The sequence below is a fragment of the Mauremys reevesii genome, linkage group 17, assembly GCF_016161935.1.
Source record: "Mauremys reevesii isolate NIE-2019 linkage group 17, ASM1616193v1, whole genome shotgun sequence".
Classification (NCBI taxonomy): domain Eukaryota; kingdom Metazoa; phylum Chordata; order Testudines; family Geoemydidae; genus Mauremys; species Mauremys reevesii.
In genome coordinates, this window is record NC_052639.1 from 11526031 (window position 1) to 11544846 (window position 18816).

The window sequence follows — 18816 nt, forward strand, 5'->3', positions numbered from 1 at the left end:
CAAAGAACTAGATAAGTTGATGGAGGATGGGTCCATCATTGGCTATTAGCCAGGATGGGCAGGGATACAAAACCATGCTCTTGAAGTGTCCCCAGCCTCTGTTTGCCGGAAGCTGGGACTGGGCGACGGGATGGATCGCTTGATGATTCCCTGTTCTGTTGATTCCCTCGCGGGCACCTGGCATTGGCCACTGTGGGAGGACAGGATTCTGGGCTGGCTGGACCTTTGGTCTGATCCAGTCTGGCTGTTCTTATGACCAATAGAGGGCAGTCCTCGACAGCAATATTTATATTTGGTGCACTGAAAGGGCTAACTTTCCAAAGCTGACCCAAATGATCAGTGAAAGTGTTTTGGAGAAAAACACTAAACAGAAGAATGTAAATGAAAACTGTGAGCTATTGTTTAAGGAGCTTGTTAGATGGGGCATAAGCCACATTGCCTAATTAGCTGAGCTTGCAATGGCCTTCCACTCAACTCGCTGACATTTCTCCATCTGCAAATGTGGTACCTGTTTTAAAACCTAGATCCAATCAATTACAACATGTCAGGGAAGATTCTAGGCATCAATGATCTGATCATTGGGTTGATGGCGGTAAACAAGAGATTCGCATAAGGCTCCCTCCCTCCCTCTTCCCAAGAGCCACCCTCATCCTCTCTCCCCTTTCTGCTCCTGCATCCTCTGCAAATTTTCAAAGACAGATGCCTCGTGACAGCCTTCGCTCTTGCAGAAGTTGCCTAGTGGTCAGGGTTTTGGTCCTTTGGGGTGGAAGGACGCAGCAGATAGTGGGGGAGCCCACGGCCTCCCATGGGCTCTGACCCAGGCCACTCTGAGGGCAACACTTCCTGCCACCTCACTATTGTCCAAAGTTTGCAGTTTGTCACAGGAAGCTCTGAACAGTGTCAGCTCACTGCTTGGCACCTCTTTGCAGCCGGGTATGGCATGGCAGCTCTCTCCTTCTTGGGGTGGCAGCTGTGTCTGTTACGCTGACAGATCCGGGTCAGTGACTTGTCGGTGGGTTGGATCGAACTGGGAACTCAGGAGCTTAGTGCGTGGGCCTCTACAGCATGAACTGAAAGCCACCTAGCTGCTAGCTAAGACTGTAGAAAAGACTTGTTTTATCTCTCCCTCTAAGTAATCCCGGTGCCACTAGCTGGGACGCCCCACCACACCCGGGAGGTGTGTGGGTTACATACTTCCCCTAGCTGAGGAAGCGCATCCGGAGCTTTGGAGAGTTCCCAGCTGTAATCCTGGACAACCCGTGTAACGATGCGGCCTCTGGCGGGACACTGCTGAGAGTATCAATTCAGGGCAAATTGCTTGGAGCAGGGCAGTCACAGCCCGAGGCTGGGTGCCCTTTACTATTAAAGCATGTCACAGCAGCCATGCAGAGAGGACTTTGGTTTTACCCCACTGGCCAATCGGACGTCATACAAGCAATTCCCTCAGCTATTCCAGTTCCCTTCTATCACCACCAGCCCCGCTCCTTATGGGGATGAATGGTTATGAAAACCGATACCCCAGTAAAGGAAAATGGGTTCTCTCAAAGGACCAAGCCCCAAATGCAGGTGAATAGATGAGTCAGATCTTACCCACAAATCACGCTTTTGCAAATCCTTCAGCATGTAAAATCTAAAGGTTTATTCATAAAAAGTAAGAAATATGGATGAGAGCTAAAATTGTTAAAGGAATCAGTTACATCCAGTAATGGTAAAGTTCTTGGTTCAGGCTTGTAGCAGTGATGGAATAAACTGCAGGTTCAAATCAAGTCTCTGGAGTCCATCCACAGCTGGGATGGGTCATTCAGTCCTTTGTATAGAGCTTCAGTTTGTAGCAAAGTCCTCCAGAGGTAGAAGCAGGACTGGAGATGAGGCATCAGCCTTTTATAGTCTCTTGCCATGTGGTCTTTGCTTTCTTTGTCGCAAGGACACTCTATCCAGCACGTGGCACAGAAAAACCTTCGAGTTCTGTCCATAGGCAGGTCCCTGCAGATCTTGCGGAGTCACAGGGTGTATCTGCCTTCTCTCAGTGGGTCGATTGTAGATGGTCCTTAGTGGGCCATCAAGGAGGCGAGGCAGAACTGACACCAACTTGTCTGGGGTGTTTCCCGGAAGCAGAGCACAAGTTTGAAATATGGGCAGCATAGAGCCAATATTCATAACGTCAACTACAAAAAATGATAGACATCTAGAGATAGCATCATTATAATCAGTCAATCAGAACCTCCACATAGACCCCTTACACAACAACCTTTCTACAATATTGGCTGCAAATAGAGAACAGTGGCCGCAACGGTGATCTGTACCGTTACAGATTATGTCAGTAACATCACAGGAGGTGACACGGCATCAGTGAGACTGGGGGTTTGGCTACACTTGCAGGTGTACAGTGCTGGGAGTTAAAGCTGTCTTCGTACAGCTGTGTAGGGAAAGCGCTGCAGTGTGGCCGCATTTGCAGTGGTGTTGGGAGTGGTGCATTATGGGCAGCTATCCCACAGAGCACCTCTTCCCATTCTGGTGCCGTGGGTTGTGGGGAGGGTGCGGAGGGTGTGGATCATTCTGGTTCCTCTCCCAATGCCCTGTGATGCATCGCTTCACATCCCAGCAATCCGTTTTTCCGTCCATGTTTGGTGCCATCTTGCATCTTTCAACGTTTTCTGTGCAGCGCAATTCTGTGTTCCGTTTCGGTCTGCGGAAAGTGGAGCCTGAACTGCTGAGGAGTTTGCTGACGAGTCTCGCCAGCACATCACGTTTGGCAGTTGAGCTATTCCTTAAGATCCAAAGTGACAGTGAGGAGTGCAACAATGATAGCGAGTCGCATAACGTGTACGACACAAAATTGCTTGTAACATTCACAGACATGCTCAGCACCGTGGAACACCGCTTTTGGGCTCGAGAAACAAGCACTGAGTGGTGGGATCACATTGTCATGGAAGTCTGGGATGATGAGCAGTGGCTGCAGAACTTTTGGATGAGAAAAGCCACTTTCATGGGACTCTGTGAGGAGCTCACCCCCACCCTGCGGCACAAGGACATGAGATTGAGATCTGCCCTGCCAGTGGAGAAGCGGGTGGCTATTGCAATCTGGAAGCTGGCAACTCCAGACAGCCACCGATCCGTCGCAAACCAGTTTGAAGTGGGAAAGTCAACCGTTGGAATCGTGTTGATGCAAGTTTGCAGGGCCATTAATCGCATCCTGCTAAGAAGAACTGTGACTCTGGGGAAATGTGCAGGACATTGTGGATGGCTTTGCACAAATGGGCTTCCGTAACTGTGGAGGGGTGATAGATGGGACCCATATTCCTATTCTTGCACCACCCCACCTAGTATCTGGGTACGTTAATCGGAAGGGGTTTTTCTCTATGGTTCTCCAGGCGCTTGTGGATCACCGTGGGCATTTCTTTGACATTAACGCAGGCTGGCCCGTAAAGGTGCATGATGCACGCATCTTTCGGAATACTGGCCTGTTCAGGAAGCTGCAGGCTGGGACTTTTTTCCCAGGCCGGAAGATCACAGTAGGGGATGTCGAAATGCCCATTGTGATCCTTGGAGACCCCACTCACCCATTAATGCCGTGGCTCATGAAACCGTACACACGGAGCCTTGACAGTAGCAAGGAACGGTTCAACTGCAAGCTGAGCCAGTGCCGAATGACTGTAGAGTGTGCTTTTGGCCGTTTAAAGGGGTGCTGGCGATCTCTGTATGGGAATCTGGACTTGGGGGAAAGCAGCATCCCTGCGGTTATATCCGTGTGCTGTACCCTTCATAATATTTGTGAAGGGAAGGGTGAAAGATTCAGTCAGGCATGGACCTCCGAGGTTCAACTCCTGGAGGCTGAATTTACACAGCCAGAGAGCAGGGCTACTAGAGAGGCCCAGCACAGGGCTGCAAGGATTAGGGATGCCTTGAGGGAGGAATTTGAGGCTGAAAACCAACAGTAATGTTTGGTGCCTTGCACGGGAGTGCAGTGCAGTGGTTACAATGTTAGTGGGAATCTGTGTTTGCTAAGCTGATTTGCAGTGCCTGTGTCTTTCCTGGGCTAAGGTATCTTTGACCTTATGCAATAATAAAGACTGTTTTCAAAGCCAAGAATTCATTTATTGAAAAGAAAATTACTTTATGGAAAGACACACAACTTTTTGGGAATCTGAAAGGGCAGGGGGGTGTGGTGGGTAACTGTACAGTCACAGGTTTGAATATGTCCTGGCTGGAATGCTGTGCAATGACTGCTGCACTCCAGGGTGGCTATACTGCATGGTGATGGGGGTTGAGTGCAGAGGGGTAAGGGTCATAGTTCTCAGGGCTTGTTGGTGAACGTACAGGTGTTGGGGGCAGCTGGTGGTGATGAGAACCTGGATGTTGGGGAAGGGGGGTTGGAGCTAATATGGGGGCACAAGGGAAAGAGCTTTGGGACAAGGGGTGCAGGGGGGAACCGGGGGCGGTATTCCCAGATGATCCCAGCAAGCGACCCACCCCCATGCCACAGAGGTGGGAGTCCCTGTTCCTCCTGCCCTTAAGAATCCCTGGTGGTAAGTGGGTCCCCCCAGTTCCCCAGATACGAATCCTCCATGTGATTTCCCTGGCTTCACCTCCAGATAAGAACATTGTGTGGAGGGAGTGGGAGGAAGGTTGTCTGGCAGATATGTAAAGGGGGACTGTGTCTCCCTGTCTGGCCCAGGCTCCTGGGAGGAAGTGATCTCAGTGTGTCTGGCTGTCTCCATTCCTCCCACCCATAAGAATCCCTGGTGTGTGGGTGCACCCTAGACCATTAAGGATCTCTGGTGGGTGGGTGTCTCTCCCCCTAGTCAGGATCTCTGGGGCACGCTGTATAAAAAGAGACTTTGACTCACCCAGGCTGGGCTGCCACCATGGAACAGACCAGGTCCTTCTGTGGAGGGTTTGCGTTCCTCCAAGGCCATGATCTCAGTGTGTGTGGGTGTCCCTGTCCCTTCAACCCTTAACAATCCCTGGTGCGTGGGTGTGCTGGGCCCCATTACAATCCCCTCTGTCTTACCCCCATGAGGGATCTGGTGGATGTGGGTGTTCTCCAAGCTACTGTGGGTGTCTGGTGCCCCTGTCCCTCCTGGTTAATGGAGTGTGTGGGTGTCCCCCCACCCGTTAAGGATCTGTGTTGTGTGGATGCTCCCATTCTTCTCATTAAGAATGGTGCAATGGAGCATATGGGTGTGTCCCCCACCCCATGAACTAGCTCCCGTGTGTGGTTCCCCTGCCCCCATCCAGGCTCTGTGGTGTGTGGGTGTCGCTGTTCCTCTTTTCAAAATCCATGTTGCAGGGGGGCGTCCCTCCCCCCAAGTCAGAATCCCCAGCGTGTGGGTGCTCCCATCCCCCCCTGCAGGCTCTGCGGGGTGGGGCGTCTAAAAAGAGACTGTGTCTCACTGTCTTGCCTAGGCTACGCTGCAGGGGCTATTCACAGGCGCGACCCCACTACTGATCAGCACAGGAGTTTTGACCTGCTCTGTTTCCAACCTGGGCCGGTTCATCCCTCCTTAGGCAACCTGGGGACCCCAAGCTTCCCCAGGATCACCATATTGATGCTGAACTTAGTGCGGACACCTGATCGGCACAGCCCCCTGCAGCCCAGAACTCCTGAGCTCAAGTGATCCACTGGCCTCAGCCTCCCCAGGAGCTGGGATCACAGGCACCAGCCACGGAGCCCGGCTTGTTTTGCAGTTTGGCAGCTGAAGCTTTAAACTCTGCTTGTGAGCTCTGTGCCTTGGCCAGACGGGGACAGCCTGGAACTGGGAAATGCTCCTGCTCCCCTCGCCCCTGTCTCATGTCGAGCTGCAGGTGCCGCTGTCCTCCCAGGTAAGATCCCGGATGTTTCGGTGCCCCCTTCCCCCGCCCAGGTGTCCGGGTACCTCTGCCCCCCATACAGAATGCTGGATGTGTGGGTGTCCGTCCCTCTGCAGAGGATCCCGGAGTGTGGATGCCCTTGTCCACCCCCACAAGATCCTGGGTGTGTGGGTGCCACTCTCCCCCCCCCGTAGATCTCTGGTGGGTGGGTCCCCAGGGTGTGAGTGCTCCCATCCCCCGATACAGGCTGGGGGGGTATAACTGGCTCTCCCTGTCCTGCCCAGGCGGTGCTACAGCAGCTGTTCACAGGGGCAGCAGCCCCACTGTCACCCTGCAGCTTTAACCTGCTCCAGGGGTGACCTGCTTCACCCTCCTGTGGGAGCCCGGGGACCCCGAACTGCCCAGAATCACCTGGTTGATGCTGAGCTTAGCACAGACACCGGCTCAGCCTGGCAGGGAGCTGCCCTGAGCCCTGACAATCAGCTTCCCTCCGCCTCCTGCTGCACAGCGAGGATCCCACGCGAGAGGCTTCGTGCCCAGTTTGTTCAGGAGCGTCCCAGGCTCCAGCTGTAAACTCGGCTGGTCAGTTCTAATCTTTGGCCACACGGGGGCGGCACTAACGGTCCCATCTAAACGCTGTTTGCGTTCGGCCCTTCGGATCGCAGATTGTAACCCGCGGGCAGATCTCTGAGTGCAGCCAGATCCCTCCCCAAACTGAACATTGAAGCAGCAGCTCCCGTTGGAAAGATCAGGATTTTTGCCTTTAAAAACAAGGGAAATGTCTCCAGCGAGAGACTGAAGAAGCTCAATTGATTTCATTGACCCCATGAATGTTCCTCTGTGTCCCCCTAAAAGTCATGCCCCACTTTTTGGGGACCACTGAACCCTACTCGCTAAGCAGGGGCTAGTGATGCCAAAGCCCAGGGAAAGGGAGGACAAGTGCGGGGCTCCCAGCACTGGAGGCATGTGAAGGGGCTGCAGGAGAGGGGCAATGGCTGGTGGCCCAGGGAGTTAAGGGCAAAGGGGGCACAGGAGGGGGCAGGAGTTAGGGGTGAAGGAGGTGCAAGGGTTGGGAGTGCAGGAGCTAGCGGTAAAGGGGGAGGGGGATCGTCCAGGGGCAATGGGGAAGTGCCAAAGTACAAGCTTTGCCCAGGGCACCATTTTCCCTAATGCTGGTCTGAGCAAACAATTGGAAATAACCCTTCAGTGAGACCAGAACCATAGTGTAGAAAAACCCCTTTGTTAAGTGGTGGTGGCTGAGGGCTTAGGGAGATGGGTTAGAAAGCAACGGGCGACTTTCTGTGGAGGTTTGATTCTTGCCTGTTAGGCAAGGCTGGTGTGTGGTGTCTCCATGACTATACTTCCAGTGTCTGATCTGCCACAGGGAGCCAAGTCTAGACATACTCAGAGGCTCTATGCCAGGGTTTCTCAAACTTCCTTTCACTACAGCCCCTTTCTGCCAAAAAAAAACACAACTTACTACATGGCCCTGGAAAGACACACCAAGCCCCTCTACACTGAGCAGAGGCAGGGGAGACAAAGCCTGAGCCCTGTCCCAGTTAGGGGAGGGCAAAACCAGAGCTTGAGGGATTCAGCCCTGGGTGGTGGGGCTCAGACTTTTGGTTTCAGCCCCAGGCACCAACAAGTCTAATGCCAGCCCTGGTGACCCCATTAAAACAGGGTTATGACCCACTTTGGGGTCCTGACTCTCAGTTTGAGAACCACTGCTCTATGCTGATGGGAGAGAGTTTTGCTGGGGGTGTAGTTAATCCACTTCCCAAGAGGTGGCAGCTATGTCACTGGGAGAAGCTATATCGGTGGGTGTACAAGCTGTGGTGTTTGCCACATTTAAGAAGTTTAATCAAACCCCATTTTTAAAACCACCTGTGGTCTGGGAATGGCAAAGGAGCTCGATGAATCAGGGTTTGTCCTTCAAAGTCCTGGAGATCACTATTCCATACTCCTGTTGGCATAGGGGTATAGCTCAGTGGTAGAGTGCTTAACTGCAGATCAAGTGGTTCTCAGCTCAAACCCCTGTGTTCTCTTATAACCTTCTTTCTTTTTTTTAAAAAAAGGAAAACATTTTCATTTCCATTCTCCATTATGTTCAGGGGCTCCTCTATACAGGAGTGCTTGATATCAATGTAAACACTCAACATTTCGCTGTCCAAATGCATAAAAACCTAGCAAAGCTGTCCATCCGCTGAAATCAGTTCCAATCCTCTAAGTGTCTAGTTTATGTTTTCATCAGTTAAACAAAGGTATCATATGAATGTACATTTGCAGATCCCTCTTCTCCAGGAGCTGTGCTGTGCAGAAGAACAAGAACCACATCCAGTTGCAGTTCAGGAGTCTGATGACCAAAGAGCCACGAAGTGTTCTGAGGGCTGGAGAAAAATGCTTTTTAGTGAGCTATTGAACGAGCTCAACCTGTTTAGCTTATCAAAAGAAGATTGAAAGGTGACTTCATTGAAGTGTTGAAGGGACTTAATGGAGACAAAAGATTGGGTATTAAAGGGCTTTTTAATCTAGCAGAGAAAGGCATAACAAGACCCAGTGGCTGGAAGGTGAAAAGAGACAAATTCATATTAGAAATAAGACACAAATATTCAACAGCGAGGATGATTCACCACAGGAACAAGCTACCAAGGAAAGAGGTGGATTTGCCATCTCCTGATGTCATCTAATGGAGACTAGCTGCCTTTCTGGAATGTGTTTGCCCCAAAAGTAGCTATTGTGCTATACAGGAGGCCTGTGATATGCAGGGGTCAGATTAGATGCTCTAATGGTCTCTTCTGGCCATAAAGTCGACTAATTTCTGAAAAACTGAGTGTAGCATTGGGAGCAGCGTTTGATGTTTTCCTGTCTAGCCGGCTTGCTGCCTAGAACGAACGCTCCTTGAGTGGGGTGATCCACAGGGACTAGCTCAAACCTCCACAGTGCCTGGCCAGGGGCAGGACATTAGCACAGCAAGGGAGGGGTGTGGCAGTGACATCACAAAGGATTTTTGCAGGACCTCAGACTATTGGTCAAAGGCGGTGGGGAGGTGGTGACCTCACAGAGAGATGCTGACATCAGCCAGGCAGGACAGGGGCGAGGGGCCAGGGAAACCTCAGAGACCCCTGTGGCTTTGCTTCAGCAAGTCTCCTTCTCCAGGTCTCTCTTTGAGGACTGAGAGAGTATTCGGGTTCACGTACGTGAGCGCCAGGAGGAACCTCTTTTGAGTTTTCTCCTTCCCTTTTAGTGATTTTACTAGAAAACAGACATCCCTGTTTAGAAGGTAAGAGCCTCCTTGAGGTGTGAAACCTGTTCAGTCTGATCCATCTGGTGACCATTGAATTCTAGGCATGGAAAACATGAGCTTAAGGAGGCAGAATTTTATTGCGCACCTGGGATTTTGTCCCTTAGAATCACTGGGGTCATTAGGGTTTGTGCTTTTGGTTTCACCTTTTCCTCCATCCATCCCTCCCTCCTTTCTCTTTGTCGCTTGCTTCTTTTGTCCTTTCTCCTGTTCCCCTCCCAGCACCAGGAGGGGTGTGCGTATGTGTCTCAGGGGAGTGCTCGGCAGCTCCCACTGTGGGAGGTCCACCCAAAAATGTGGGGCTGAAATAGTGCTCGGGCAGTGATCCCCACCGGTGACCTGGGCCATCCTTTGGGCGAGAACCCTCAGCCTGCCGTCCTCAGTCTCTACCCTGATTGGCTGAGCAGGGGGTTATTGACAGGGAGGAGACTCGGTCCTTGTTGTTCTCTTTTAAGCCCAAGGAAATAAGTCAGAACCAGTCATATGTTTGATGAATTTTGCTGCTCCTCTGCATTAATGGTCTCTGAGCAGTTCATGATTCTCTCTAACATTGCAGTTCTCAAATACTTGCTGAATATTTATTGTGCACTGTTGTTGGTCTGGAGCTCATCTGAGAGCACTTTATTCAGGTCATTCAGTGTCTGAAATTCAAGATCCGATGGTTAGTTTGAAAAGCAGCGCTCTTGGGTCCTACTCCCAACTCTGCCACTGGCTGGCCGTGTGACTTAAGACAAGTCAATTCTCCTTTCTCAGCCTTAGCTTCTTCCTCTTTCAAGTAGGGATAATAATGATCCGCTCCTACCTACCTCACGGTGGGTGGGGATCCATTGGAGAGTGTCACTAGGAGTAGTGCATAATATGCGGTGTCCTATCACATTTACTCAGAGCAGATTATGACATAATAGAATAGCTGAAATAGTCTATTTGATTTGTATTTTTTTATTTTGAAATTGTTAAGAGCAGCAATTACTTAGCTCAGACTGAAGCATCTTATCTAATGTTTGAGATCTAAGTGTCTCCTCTTGGTGTGCGACGAGACAATTTAACACACTGTGACAAACAGGAGATGCTTTTGTTTTGCAACAAAATATTTTTGCAAAGAACTTTCATCTCACTTGTTTTGATTTCGAGAAACAAACTGGTTTAGTCTGAAGGGGATTTTCTGACAGAAATGGTTTCAATGAAATTTCCCCACCATCTCGATTCCTGGGGTCTATCCCTTTCTCTGGGTTTTATTTTTGTCCATTAGAACAGGAGTCAGGACTGTTGGCTTCTCTTTCTGGCTCTGCCACCACCTTGCTGTGTAGGCCCTTGGGAAGGTCACTTCCCTTCTTTGTACTTCAGGCTTCTCCCCATCTGTCCAATGAGAACAGGGACAGTTCTCGAACTCTGGGCAGTCATTTTCAGCCGGGCCCCGGCAGGGATAACTAAAAATTTATGAGACTTTCATTTCTTAGGAACCGGTTCCCTATAAAAAGTTCTGATTTAAGGGATGTGCCACAGTACGTATTTTTTGTACCAATAGCGTTACCATGCGTCTGTATTTTCCCAGGAGGAATTTTTAAATTTTTTAATTTTAAAAATTCCTCCCAGACAGTGATTTAAGAACCAAAAAGCCTGACATGTCCAGGAAAATACGGGTGTATGTTAACCCTACCTAAAGTTCTTTTTTAAAAAGATGGGCCTGAACCAGAAATGAGCTCCGTTTCACATGTGTGGGTCCCCGCCACTCCCTGGGGGTGTGCTAGGGTGACCAGATGTCACGATTTTATAGGGACAGTCCCAATTTTTGGGTCTTTTTCTTATATAGGATCCTAATAACCCCCACCCCCAGCCCGATTTTTCACACTTGCTGTCTGGTCACCCTAGGGTGTGCACATGTGTGGGTCCCAGCTGCTCCCTGCCCCCCTCATTGAAGCAGGTGTGCAGGGTTAGTGCCCTGGGAACTGCAGGGCACCAGTGGACATGGGGCTGGCTGGAGGCAGGGCAGGGGCTGACTGGAGGTAGGGTCTGGCTGCAGGCAGGGCAAGGGGTGCGGGGCTGGCTGGAGACAGGGTGTGTGGGGATGGCAGGCTTCAGGCAGGGCCGCAGGGGCGTGTGGCAGGGGTTGTCAGGGCTGGAGACAGAGGAGTGCGGGACTGGCTGGCTTCAGGCAGGGTGGTGCAGCAGGGGCTGGCTGCAGGCAGGGCAGGGGGTGCGGGGCCGGTGGTGTAGGGCTGGTGCAGGCAGGGCAGGGGGTGCGGGGCTGGCTGGCTTCAGGCAGAGCCGCAGGGGGTACGACAGGGGTTGGCTGGAGACAGGGCACGGGGTGCAGGGCTGGCTGCAGGGAGTGCGGGGCTGGTGCAGGCAGGGTGTGCAGCAGGGGCTGGCTGTGAGCAGGAGGTGCAGAGCTGGCTGGAGACATGGGCTGGCTGTGGGCAGGGCAGGGGGTGTGGGGCTGGCTGGAGACAGGGGCTGGTGCAGGCAGGGCAGGGGGTGTGGGGCTGGCTGGAGACAGGGGCTGGTGCAGGCAGGGCAGGGGGTGTGGGGCTGGCTGGAGGCAGGGGCTGGAGGCAGGGCAGGGGGTGCAGGTACAGAGGGTCCAGCCCACCCTGTACGGTAAGTGCCCCCTCCTCCCTCCGTCAGCACCGGGGTAGCAGCAGCAGCCCGGGGCTTGGGGGCTATTTACATGGCCTGGGGCTCCCCTGCTTCTACCGCCCCAGCCCTGTAAATAGCTGAGGGAGCCCTGGGGAAGCGGGGGGGGCTCTGGGGGCTATTTAAAGGGCCGGGCGGTAGAAGCAATGGGAACCCTGGACTTTTTAAATAGCCCCCAGCGCTCTGCAGCCCTACCCCAGCCCTATCCCAGCCCCTGCTGGGAGCCCCAGGCCCTTTAAATTGCCCCCTGAGGAAGCCGGGCCACCCTGGTACAGCACACCAGCTCTTGCCAGTACGCAGTACCAGGGCTTGGGCACGGGGCCCTCTTAGGGGTGGGGCCCGATTCAGGGGAATCAGGAGAATTGGCCTAAAGCTGGCCCTGTGTGGGGGTGGGGTGGGGTGGGGCAGGACTTGGTCCCATTCTGGGCACCACCAAAAATTATCCAAACCTGCCGCCCCTGTCCAGCCCAACCTTCTGCTGATGCACCTCAGCCCCCACCCGTGCAGGGTTTTAAGCTTCCATTGCTTAAATTCCAGGACACTGAGGGATTTCAGCTCCCCTTTGCCCAGAGGGAACCTTCACCCCACTCCCAGCCAGGTTCTTGTCCATGGGATCACTGTAGGGGGGCTGGGTCCCGCTGGGTCTTTTCTCTCTCTACGACAGGCCAGGGTGCAATAACTGGGGCATCTGAGCACCCAGGACCTTCTGTGGGGCTGCCATTCCCCTTCCCCTTCTGTGGTCTCGTCTGTCATTGACTCCAGCCTTTTTTCTACCCATCGTCAGCACCATCCCAAGCCAGCTGCACTCGCCTCAAAAAAGACAGTGTCCCCTGGTGGGTGTAAATCACTGACCTCCCTCTTCTCTGAGCACTGACTGACCCTCTGTTTCCTGGCCTCTCAGTCTGTGCAGATGGGACCTTTCCCTCCAGTGCTGGAGGATTCGCCCTTCTCATCTACCCTTGTCCCAAGCAGCACAGCGGATGGGAATCTTACATGTACTGAGGTGACTTAGGAGCAGAAACCGCCCCAGACCTTCCATGCAATTGGCACTTGCCCCTCACTGAGCAGGGTTGAAACTCCTGCAGGGAGACTGCTGGGCCACATCCCCTCTGGGCATGAGCAAAGCAGCAGGGTGAAAAAGGAACCTGGAGATTGAACCCAGGGCCTCATACATGCAAAGCATGTGCTCTACCACTGACCTACATCCACAATTAGCCTTTGTTTGCTATGGGTTACACCAGGGGTAGGTAACCTATGGCACGTGTGCGGAAAGTGGCACACGAGCTGATTTTCAGTGGCACTCACACTGCCCAGGTCCTGGCCACCAGTCTTGGGGGCTCTGCATTTTAATTTAATTTTAAATGAAGCTTCTTAAACATTTTAAAAAACCTTATTTACTTTCCATACAACAATAGTTGGTTATATATTATAGACTTATAGACAGAGACCTTCTAAAAACATTAAAATGTATCACTGGCATGCGGAACCTTGAATTACAGTGAATAAATGAAGACTCGGCACAGCACTTCTGAAAGGTTGCTGACCCCTGGGTTACACTCAGAGCCCTCTTGTTTCCAGAGCATCCAGTGGCGTAAGAGCAGCCTGGGGGACACATTCCCTGCTCTGAGGGCCAAACCTGCGGTCCTTGAGGCTGCTGGTTCTTAGGGGTCACTTTGCAGCAGGGCCAGATTCGATGTGTGGGGCAGAGAGAGTGGGTGCCCTGAGCTCAGGGTGCAGAGATACACTCAGCCCTCTCCCCTGCATTGGGTGGGGGGCGCTGCCACTCCCTGCTGGAAGGTAATGTGTCCGGGGGGGGGGGCACTGTGAGTCGCTCAACACCTGACCCTGGTGGCAGCAGTGGTGTGGGGAGCTCCAGGTGTTTCTAGGATCTGCTATTGCCACCTGCCTGTAAAGTCCAGCTTTCCCCAGCACATTCACTGCGGTGCAATTGGGTCACTGTTTCCATGGCTGAACAGCAAAGAATCACTCCCAGTTTCCCTTCTATCGGCAGCAGGATTAGCCTGTGTTTGTGGTTAATGAGGTGGATCTAGTTGTAGATTGTTATTCATTCCCCACCTTGACAATTCACACTGTCCCTTTCCCATGCAGATTCCCAGCACCTTGGTGATCCTGGTAGCAGGGGTTGGGTCCTGAGACTTTCAGGGTTCTTTCCCCCTCCACCTGGAGTGAACTCAGCTTTTCCCCATCCCAGACATTCCATGAAATAACAACAGGGGCATAACAAAAGAGGGGAGGGAACATCTCACGGCCAGGGCTGGATGTGCCCAGGGCCCCCTGCTTGTCCATTGTTTCCATGGAATTTGGCCCCCTACTTTGCACAAGGGACAGAGAAAGATCTTGCTGTTCCTGTGTCTGTGCAAAGAAAATTGTGCTTCTGTATGAAAGAGAGGCGGGAAATGGCCCCGTGATGGGACAATATCCTCAGGATTAAGACCTAAGGGCTCAGGCTGAGAACTGATATAACTCCACTCATCTGGGATTTAACAAATTGTCTTTCATGGAGCAGGGCCAGTTCCAGTGTTTTTGCCACCCCAAGTGGGGGAAAAAAAAGCTGCAATCAATGGCAGCTCTACCTCTGCCGCTTTTGGCCACAAGTCCTTCCCTCTGAGAGGGACTAATTGCTGCTGAAGCCCCCCCTTTCCATTGACCGCCCCAGGGACCTGCTTTCTGCCCTGGTGCCAGCCCTGCCATGGAGACACCCCAAGCGAAAAAAAAATAAAAAAGCTGCAATCAATGGCAGCTCTACCGCTGCCACTTTTGGTGGCAAGTCCTTCCCTCTGAGAGGGACTGAGAGGGCCGAATTGCCGCTGAAGCCTCCCCTTTCCATTGGCCACCCCAGGCACCTGCTTGCTGCGCTGCTGCCTGGAGCCAGCCCTGCCATGGAGACACTGGGAAGATGGGGGAATAAGGAAAATAACATGGATTTCTTTACATTGCAAGTGAAGAAAAAAAAAAGCTCCGTGTAACAAGGCTCTGAGCTTTGCCATCTTGTGAGTTCTGAGCACTGAGCCCCCCGGACCCTTCTGCTGGGAGCATGGGGATTGCACAACAGCTGCAAGCCCTTTTCCCGTCTCCTTGTCCTCCTCGGCTTCCCCAGATCTTCCCCACAAATGGTTCTATCAGGCGCTGGAGGGATCTAAGGACTTGCAGGTTTCCCGAATTCACCTCTCAAGGCAAACAGTGATTCCCTTCTCTGACACTCCTGGGCCTGGGCTTCTTTTGAGTTTTTCCCCAGGGGACCTGATTCCCTGTGAAAATGTGTGTGTGGCATGTGGGGAACTCAGACTCAGACTCTCCCCCACTAGATGAGTCCAACAGCACCTCCCCTTGGTGGGAGAATCCTAAATTCCACCCTCCCACCCTGGTTACTCTGACCAGCTGATGGCGACAGCATGCTACATCAACCCCAGCTCTCTGGGCTAGAAAGCAGCATCTAACCAGCCTCGTGACAGCTCCGGTTTGCTCGCTGGAGACATAACGGACCAGGAAAGAAGGCAAATGTCAGACAGGGAACCTCAGCTCACAAATAAACACCCTTAGGCTCCTTCTACACTGCGACTGGGCAGTTGACTGACTTTAAATCTAGCTAGCTCAGTGGGTAGAGCATGATGGTCTTTCAGGGTGTGAAAAACCCCAAAACCAGTATAATTAAGCTGACCTAAGCCGTGGTTAGATAGTGCTAAATGAAAGGAAAGGTTGTTCTGTTAATGTAGCTATTACAGGGATGGAAAACCCCTCCAGTCACTGTAGCAGCTGTCTACTCCATAGTGCTAGAGCAGTGTCACAGCAGCATTTTAAGTATAGCCAGCCTCATAGTGAGACCAGATCTGGCGCCAGTTTTGCTCTGTGGACACTCAGGCACTAGCAACATACTAATGCCTCCATAGTTGGCAGAATTCAGACCTGTGTGGGGAGACCCCAATGGATTTCTAGTCTATCACCTTAACCACTCAGCCACCAGTACTTAATGTACAGTTACTTCACTACACCATGATTCTGTTCTCACAGAATTGTCACTTCAAATTGCTCAGACCAGCTCCCCCAGCACACTCACGGCTGCATTAGTGTACGTGTGTCCATGGCTGAACAGCAAGAGTTCCTGCCCATTTCCCTTCCAGCTGGAGCAGGATGAGAGTGTGTTTGTGGTTAATGACATTGCTATAGGTTGTTGTTCATTCCCCACACTGACAATTCAGACAGTCCCTTTCCTATTCGAATCTCCACCATATCATTCCAACAGCCGGGGTCAGGATTTCTCTGGGGCACTGAAATGTTTCAGGGGGTTGAACTCAGCCTTGCATTCCATCCCTGATGTTTCATGGACTAACAACAGCAGCATAAAGAAAGAGCTGAGCCAATATCTCACTGTCAGAGGTGAAGGTGGCCACGACCCCTCTGTCTGACCATCGCCATTGCAGGAGAGAAGGTTTCAATGGAATCGAATGCCCTGGCTCAGACCAGAGACACAGGGAGGTTTTGCTGTTCATGGATCTGTGCAAAGGAAATTGTGTCTCTGTGTGAAATTGAGGAGGGAAATGAAATGTTCACATGGTGGCCCAATGCCCTAACGAATGTGGGTGAAGGAGTTGGGCTGGAAAATGATTTTACAGGAGTTTGTATCAATTTATTGCCCTGATTAAAATCTATGGCTAAAAGGCAGCCACTGTTGTTAGTACTTGAACCTGTGTAGGGACACCCCAGTGGGTATCAGGTCCATTGCCTTAACCAGGGATAGTTGATTATTTTATTAAGATCTAAATTTCTTGGTCAAGATACAGTCAATGTCTAGAGAGCAGAGAAAATAATACACTGATGATAATAAGAAGAATTTAGAAATAATTTGCACTATGGGCATAACTATGATGATTGTCTCGTGTTTCACTCTTTATATCTGGCACGACTGCCTTTCCCTTTAGTTTTGTAGTTTACCAAGAATAAAACTAAACATCTCTTCAGATACAAGGGAGTGTTTGTGTTCATTCCAGTTAGCTACACAGGGGTTTGATGTAGCTGCTTTCAATCCTCTGGCTCTGCCCTGATAAGTAACATTTCAGGGTGTCACTGAACTGAAGGAGGGAGATCATTTTTTGACAGATGACGCCGCCTCTTAAAGGTGTTTGTCTGGCTGGCAGCCCTGGTTCCCAGGTCTCTCCTGAGGGAAGAAAGTTTCTGTGCAAAATACTAAAACTTTTAACAGAGAGGAGGGAAAGGCCATGGCCACATGATGGGGCCAGTATGTACCACAACCTGGTTCTTTTATGTGGGATGACTCTGAACACTGACTGATCTCCACTCCCTTGGATTTGAAGAGATGTTTAGTTTTCATTTAGGAACCTATAAGGCTGAAGCAATGTTATGGATGGTGACACTATGATTGAAGGGTTATTTAATGTTGTAGAAATTGTTAAAAACACTGAGCTTAAACTGGAACTGCCTGTTGTTAAAGGCTGGTTTCCCCACGTCAGTTCCATAAGCTCTGCTAGAAACACCCTGGCTTCTCTCTTGCCTCGGTGGGAACTGGAGGGAATCGTCCCCTGCTGCCCTTGGCTCCAGGCTGGTTTTTCTAGGGAGGGGACATGGAATTGATTTGTTTGCTGTTGAGAAGGGAGCCGGGCCAGTTCTCAGGGAACGAGAACTCCCAGCATCTTCCCAGCCCAGCCCAGCCCAGGCTGCTGCCCTGTCCCAGCCTCTGTTCCCCTGGGGGCCCCGCGCGTTTGACTCTAGAGCAGGCCGGGAGCAGCAGCTGAGGCAGAGGACAGCCTGGGCCGGGCAGATAAGAAGGAGTTTAGCAAGCAAAAAAGGTAAAATGACAGTGGAGTATCACCTTGGACTCGACGGCATTTCTCCATTGGTCTGTCTGCTTTGGGGCAGGGACAATAACACGTCCTGCTGCTTTTGTTATTTCAAAGGGCGGTTTAGGATTTTCATTCTCACACACGGTGCACAAAGCAGGACTCAACCTTTGCCGTAAACTAAACGAGCTGCTCACAGATTCTGGCAGCCACAATGAGCATTTGGGTGACAGCTCAGACCTGCCCCTGTCCCAGAGGGAGGGTGTCATCTGTGTGGGGACTGGACCACTGACCTACCTGCTCCTAACTCCCAAACGTTCAGTAACTCTATTATCAGTGCCTGTGAGTGTTATTTAAACCATAAGGAAAACCACACTGGGCTAGACCAAAGGCCCATCTAGCTCTGAATCTTGTCTTCTGACAGTAGCCAATAGCAGGTGCCCCAACAACCAGGCACCACTGGGAGTTGAACCCAGGATCTCCTGTTTACAAAACAGATGCTTTAGCCAGCTAAGCCATGGTGCCTGTGGGTGACTAAAACACAGTGTCTGCCCACACCTGACTCCCTGCCATCCCCACTGGGGCCTGAGAAGCTTTGCTTTTCTTTGGATTCTCCAAAGCAGAGGAGCAGGTGACATTTTCCTTGCAATCTGTGTGTGAGTAAATCTTTGGCCAGGTCTGCACTACAAAGTTGTTTCAGCAGAATTATATTGCTCAGGTGTGTGAAAAACACACAACGCTCTCTCGGTTGGTAGCTTCTGGCTGGTGCACACACTGCAATGCCACATCTGGCGACAAAACTGCCCTGTTTTGCTGACAAAATAAAATGACTTCAATGAGAGGGCTAGAGCTTTTTGCAGCAAACTTAAAGTAACAGAGTAGACGCTGCTGTTCATTATATCACCGTAACTGGCCTTCCCCAGTATCCCACAATGCCCGCGGTGAACTCACCTGCCCTGCATTCCTGCTACAGAGCCATTGGCCCCTCCCCTTTCATCGCTCTGGGAAGTTCTGACAGCTGAGCCTGCTGCTCTGCTCCGGCAGCCAGGAGCAAATCACTGCCGTGGATGCTGCTCTCTCCCGCCCTGCGAACACAGAGCAGGGTGGTGGGAACTTCCTTACAAAGCGGGGAGGGGGGACACCGCCATCTGAATGTGACACCCACATGACACTCCTTCCCTTGAGGAGGCTCTTACCTTCTAAAAGGGATGTCTGTTTTCTAGTAAAATCACTAAAAGGGGAGGAGAAAACTCAAAA

At 51.6% G+C, this 18816-nt stretch overlaps 1 non-coding gene across 1 annotated transcript; it reads right to left on the reverse strand.

Moving 5' to 3' along the window:
* Positions 1–18010: 18010 nt before the first annotated feature.
* TRNAT-UGU lies at positions 18011–18084 on the reverse strand. The gene has a single exon. It is a non-coding gene; the product is annotated as a tRNA-Thr (tRNA).
* Positions 18085–18816: the final 732 nt, after the last annotated feature.